The 6,197-nt window shown below is 59.1% G+C and overlaps 1 long non-coding RNA gene across 1 annotated transcript; it reads left to right on the top strand.

The window, feature by feature from the left end:
* On the top strand, positions 301 to 5,801 carry LOC106510461. The gene is made up of 3 exons (XR_002344464.1): positions 301 to 3,551; positions 3,639 to 3,727; positions 3,863 to 5,801. It is a non-coding gene; the product is annotated as an uncharacterized LOC106510461 (long non-coding RNA).

Here is a 6,197-nt window from a genome sequence, read left to right on the forward strand (position 1 = left end):
CGGAGCTTCGGGGAGGCCAGCGGGAGCTGCTGCCACGGGGCAGAGGAAGGGGGATGTGGGCGGCGGGGGGGTGGGCAGCAGGAGAGAGCTGGTGCTGGGCAAAGATCGGGAGGGTGGGACGCCCCAGCTTCTGCAGGACTGAGCGGACACTGGGGCTCAGCAGTGGATACTGGGCTCAGCGGCATCCAGAGCCCAAAGGCCCCCAGAAGCTTCTGGAAAAAGAGCGATGAGCCATCTGTGTGTTGGGTTCGTGGCGCACGGGGACCTCCCGGGGCGGGGGCGGGGGGTGGGACTCACGTGCGTCTCTTCCACCAAGTGAGTCACAGGAAGGGCTGCGAACATCCCTCTGGGAAAAGAGGCCGCGTATCCCACCTTCTGGAAGCAGCCCTCCCTCCCGCTGCATTCCGGGGCTGGGCCCCAGGTCAGCTGGCGGCAGACAGGGAGTCGTCGGGTCGGGCGGGGCTGTAGGGGCTGGTGGGGGGGCTGCCACGTGCTCCCGGGCCCTGGCCTCCCCAAGGCCCCGCGGGGGACCGTATCCTGCCGTTTGTAAACCTCAGAGGCCAACAAACATCCCTGGCAGGAGCCAGACTGGGGCACAGACATCTGGAAGACGTTAGCCTACTCCCAGGAGGGTAACTGGAAGGCTGAGTGAGCCAGTCTCCGCTCACGGCCCCGGCGGTGGGAACACTGTGACACAGACACGGGTCCGAGGGCGCCCAGGAGGGGACATCCCCACGGGAGGGGCGGCAGGGGCCTGGCGGGAACCATCACAGTCACGGCCAGCACGATGGGGAGAAGGCAGATCCGCTTGGGTCTGCGAGGAGACATAGAGGGGCTGGGCAGGCTGTTCCAGAACTTTCCATGCAGCGCACCCAGACCTTCTCCCCAGACCTCGGGCTTCACTTCCTCACTGGCCCACGCCCTGCCCACGCGGGGAGCTTCCCGGTGACGTGGCTTCGTCTGGATGCTCCCAGCCCCTCCCCTCCCACCTCCGCCTGCCCTGCAGGGCTCGTGGAAACACTCCAGTCTCCTAAGTGGGTCAGGGACACTTACGGGCTCTCTGAGCCCCGGGCAAGAGCCCATGTCCTGGATGCCAGCCTGGGCGGGCAGGGCGTCTGGCCGTTCGGGGCCTCCGGTACACGGTGGAACGAAACGGATGCGGTGAACGAATGGATGGACCCTGGGGACCCCAGTAAAGGGTTTTTCACGACTCCACGTTTTCTGCTGTGGGGAATGTGCTCAGAGGCACGTGGAGGGCAGAGTTCCCAGCTTTCCTTCTATTTCTGATGTTTCGAGGGAAAAGGAAGTAGAAAAACGAGCAGAAGCTACCTGTCAAGCGTGGAACATGCTTCACAGCTCTTTGGCTTTTCTTCAATTTCAGAGGCTCGCTCTCTGGGTTGGCAGAGCTGCCCTGGGGGCTGGGCTCAGCCTGGGGTAGGGGCTGCCGGGCCCTGTGTGGCTCCAAAGAACTCTTTCCTGAGGTTCCGGTACCCACTGTGCCCTGGGAACTGGTCCAGGATTCTGCCTGCCCAGGTGTCCTTCAAGAGTGCAGGGGTGGACACAGCCATGTGGACCAAAAGGCAGATTCCCGGGCTTCGCCAGTTCCGGAGGTCTCCTTTGGAAGCCCTGGCGGGGAGGGGCTTGAGGAGCCGGGGCTGATGCCTGGTCTCTGGCCTCTCCGTGGAGACCCCTGACTCTGGAGCCCGGTGGGGGGGAACCTCCATGAACCATAACTCATCTGGACAGCCCCCCACCTTGCTGACCTTGCTGGAATGATGCTAAGTGCCATCCAGGGTGGCCCTTGTTAGTATTTCGATAAGCACAACATTCTGAGTCATCACAGCTGCTCTGAAAGCCAGGCCTGGAAAATTTACGCAAGGGGCAGGAAAAAAAAAAAAAAAAAGGAAATAAACAAACATGAAAAGAGAGGGGAAAAATGTTTTTAGAAAGGGCTGGAACTAATTTGGGGGTTAAACCCAGCTGCCCACACAGCTTCGTTTCGACTTTTCAAGCGTTATTCTATATGATTTATTTCCTGCAAAAGCCTTTGACAGCTATTGTGTAAATGGTTTCCATTTATTCTGGAAAGGCCTCTTCTGCTCTGGGGAGGTCTGACCAGGCCCCTGTTAAGTCAGAACAACAACCACCGGTTTTGATTTGGGAAAACAAAACCCACCAAAAGACAGGAGAGCAAAAGAAATGCTGGGTCCAGAAGGAACCTGCAGACAATCCGGAATGAGTCACGCAGCGCCTCTGGCCCTCGGAGAGATCTAGGTTTGAGTCCTGCTGTGTGTCCTTGGGCAAATTACTTAACCTTGCTGAGCCCTGCTTGCCTCACCTGCAAAACGGGGACAGTAGATGGACCACCTCACAGGCAAGTTATGAGCATTAACTGAGACCGGCCGTGGTACATTGTAAACACTTAGCAACGATGGCAGGTCTCATAAGACAGAAACACTGAGAACAGAAAAGGACTTTGTCTCCCTGTCTGCTACCCGGACCATCCTGCAAAGGCTCCGACAGCTTTGGACGTGAAGGTCTCAGGCCATGGAGGAGACGGGTGCAGCTGCAGAAAGGTTACGAGAGCCTGGGATCGCACTCAGCCATGGTCAAAGCCTGGTTATCTTTGGAATCTAAAAGCATCCTTCCGTCTGCAAGGAAAGAGCCCCTCCTTGAGAAAAAAGTGGTTTGCAAACCTCACAACTGAGTCCTTCTTTTGTTGCCAAGACCCAAAGAAAATCGTGATGAAGCCAATTCTGCGAAGCTGGATGGAGGGAGAGAGAAGGTTCTGGAGCTCATATTGAGGGACTTCTGGAAATGAGCAGGCGCAGGTTTCTTGGCAGCCTTGAAGAGGGCGTGGATTTTGCCACGAGTGGGAGGAGGGGGCTGCAGGAGGCAGGGTCCAGAGAGCCTGGCAGGCTCTGCTCCATGGGGCAGTGGGATGCGACCCGCCTGGAACCCCTGGACTCGGCCCAGAGCAGTGGGGCTGCCAGGCTGGCCCAGGACATCCACACGAGCCCACGCCCCCCGGCCCGGCCAAAGCCCCTGCAGGTCACAGCACAGGAAAGGGCCGTGGCCACCTGGGATGCTCGTCAGCACATCTGCAGCCCGAGCAGGAGGAAGAGAGAGGTCGGGGGCTGGAGGCCAAGAAAGAATTCGAGGCCAGTGTGGCCGGAGCCAAGCAGGGAGCAGGCGGGGAGCAGGTGGGGGCCGGGGGGGCCAGGCGGGGCAGCACAGGCGGGCCCTGGGCTCTGAGCACACAGGCAGCAGGCCAGAGGCAGCACAGCGACCCTGACCGGGCCTCCGAGAGCCAGGGTTCCAGGCAGGACACAGAGTGCTCACCCTTGGCTGTGACCTTGGCTGCCTCCCATTGGGAAGGGCCGGCGGGGAGGGGGCGCTGCCAGGGCAGCTGGGGTGACCTAAGAATCTGGGGAGGCAGCCCGTGGTTCCGGCCTCTCAGCTGTGGCGTCCACTCTGGCGCAAAGCCAGGCTTAGCACAGGCCTGGAGGGGCCTCAGGATGGGGCTACTCCAAGTTCCAAGAACCTTCCAGGTAGGTACGTCAGGGCGACTCAAAGGGGTGGGCTGAGCCACCACCCCCACATTCCTCAGCCCCTCTGCTTGTACCTGGGTCCTCCAGACGCAGAGCCTGAGACAAGGATTGAATACGAACAGCGTGTTGGCTGGGGGCACCTGTGGCCAGAACAAGCCCTCGGACGGGCACTACAGGTAAGGGGTGCATTCAGGGGGGATGGAGCAGAGGGCAGCTGGCAGCATCTGCCACCCCAGACCTGTGGCCCCCACAAATCTGCAACCGCCCCCCTCCCCATGTCTTTCCTGCCCCCGTCCCTTCACCCGCCACAGCACCCCCGCCAGCTGCGACGTTCCGCAAACACCCGGCACCTCTGACCTCAGGGCCTTTGCACCGGCCGCTGCCTTTGCCCGGAAATCTCTTCTCCAGAAATGCCCGTAGGAAAATGTGAGCCCCAAGAGGGAAGTTTGTTGGGCGTGATCAGCGAGATATTTCCAGCGCACAGAAGACTGCGTGGCACTTAGTAAATGTTTATCCATTAGGAAATGACTGAAAGTGATCTAAAACAATCCTAAATGGAATTGATGGTTTCTGATGCACCTGGAGATAAGATTCTAGGCCTTTACACCCACAGAGAGCGTTTCCTCTGAAGGAAACTGGGAAAGCATCATACAGATGCCCAAGCCGGGGGCGTGGGGGAGGGGGTGCGGGGTTCCCGATGCTTATCTGTGGCTGCCTGTGTCCTCGGAGCCCCTGGTAATGGCCGAGGTTGTCCCCAGAGGAGGCGCGGCCCAGAACCAGGACAGTGGTACTTCTTCACTTTAGAAAAGCGTCTGTGCGTAACTCCAGCAAACAAAAATAACGCTGTGCTTTTGCCTTCATTAAAGCAGATCTGCCCAAAGACCACCCTAGGGACTCAGGGACAGCTTGAAATCCACCCACTTGGAGTGTGAGGGGTCTTGGGACAGGGACGTATATGAAATCTGAAGAGCTGAGTCCAGAGCTTTTCAAACAGCGACTGCACACCTGCCAGCGGTGGGTCACCTTAAACTCAGGAGTCTGATGCAGGACGTCTGGGCTGGAGCCAGAGGCTCTGCACTTGTCAAGAGCTGCCAGGGATGCTGAGGCTGCTGGGCCACAGCCAGGACTTTGGGCAAGCAGACAGCGCGTTGGGGGAATGTCTCCCCTCTCTGCCCGAGTCAGGGGGAATTTGATCGTCTTGCCTGGGGTTTCCACCAGCTCAGCAGTGGTGAGGACTAGGAGGGAGGCAGCAGAGGGAGGGACTGAGGCAGCCTCGCAGATACACAGGCCCATGTGTCTGAGTTAGGGTACAGGGCATGCTGCTGTGACAAAGGGGCCCCTCACATGCTGGCTTAAATATAGACATTTCTCTCACAGTCCAGAGGAAGGTGACTGCTAGTAGAGCAGCTTTTAAGCTTCAACACGTGGTTTTTGTCTCTGGATGCAAAGTGGTTGCTGCAGCCCCTGCCATCATATCCACATCCCACATAGTGGGAAGGAGGAACGAGCAAAGGGAGTCTGTGCCCGTTCTTTTTAAGGGCAGAGCATGGCAATGGTACACACCGCGTCTGCTCACACTGTTGGCCAGACACGGTCATTTCTAGCTGCAAAGGAGCCTGGGAAATGAGCAGTCTTAAGCCCAGTGAAAGTTGAGGCTTTTCATCATCAAAGGTAGAAAGGGGATGGATGCCGGGGGCATCTACAGGAAGAGAAGCTATTATGTGAAACCCCTAGGCTTGAAGTTGAATCACAGTCCAACAACTTTAGCAGGCAGAGGCTGCCTGCCCCACTTATGTGGGTACAGAGTGTGTGGTCAGTGGCATAATGCCCCCAAAATGTGCCTATGTCGTCTTACACAACAGAAGGGACTTTGCAGCTGTGATGAAGAGAGGGGAGGTTACCTTGGTTTATCCCAAGGGCCCAGCATCATCGCAAGGGTCCCCGTAAGAGGGAAGCAGGAGGTTCAGCATCAGGAAGAGGAGACCTGACGACAGAGGCGGAGCGCGGAGGGATGTGCCTTGAAGGCGGAGGATGGGCACTGCCCAAGGAGGCGGGCGCCGTGGGAAGCTGGCAAAGGCCAGGAAATGGATTCTCCCCTGGCTCCTCCTCCTGCCAGAAGGAGCAGCTCTGCCCCACCTGAGGCTGGCCTGTGAGACCCGTGTAGGTCTTCGGGCCTCCAGCACAGCGAGGAACGCATTTCAGTCGTTTCCCGGTGTCACGTCTGTGACCGTCGGTCCCAGCAGCCTGGGAACCTGCAGGGAGGAGCAGCCCCCGGCTCAGCCGGTCCTGGCCCTTTAGGCTCCCACAGGCCCTGCTCTGACTCAGACCAGGCCTTTGCTGGCCTTGAAACACCCCTTTCTAGATCCGGCCTCCACTGAGCACAGACTTAGCTTCTGCCACCCAAACGCAGTACCCCATAACCCCGACGAATCCCGGCCCCCCGGGATCAGCAACTGCTCAGAGAGGCCATCAGGCTTTGCCTGGCAACCAGCAGGGAACTTGGACAGAACAGCAGACCCGGCGGGCCTGGCTGCAGCGCTGGCCCCTCTTCCTCTCCACCCTGGTGTGTCAGAGCGCGGGTCCCACGGACCCCCGGCCCTGCCAGGCGCCATCCCCCTCCCCGTATCCACTCTCGCCTGGGCTTCT

The sequence above is a fragment of the Sus scrofa genome, chromosome 6 (genome assembly GCF_000003025.6).
Source record: "Sus scrofa isolate TJ Tabasco breed Duroc chromosome 6, Sscrofa11.1, whole genome shotgun sequence".
Classification (NCBI taxonomy): domain Eukaryota; kingdom Metazoa; phylum Chordata; class Mammalia; order Artiodactyla; family Suidae; genus Sus; species Sus scrofa.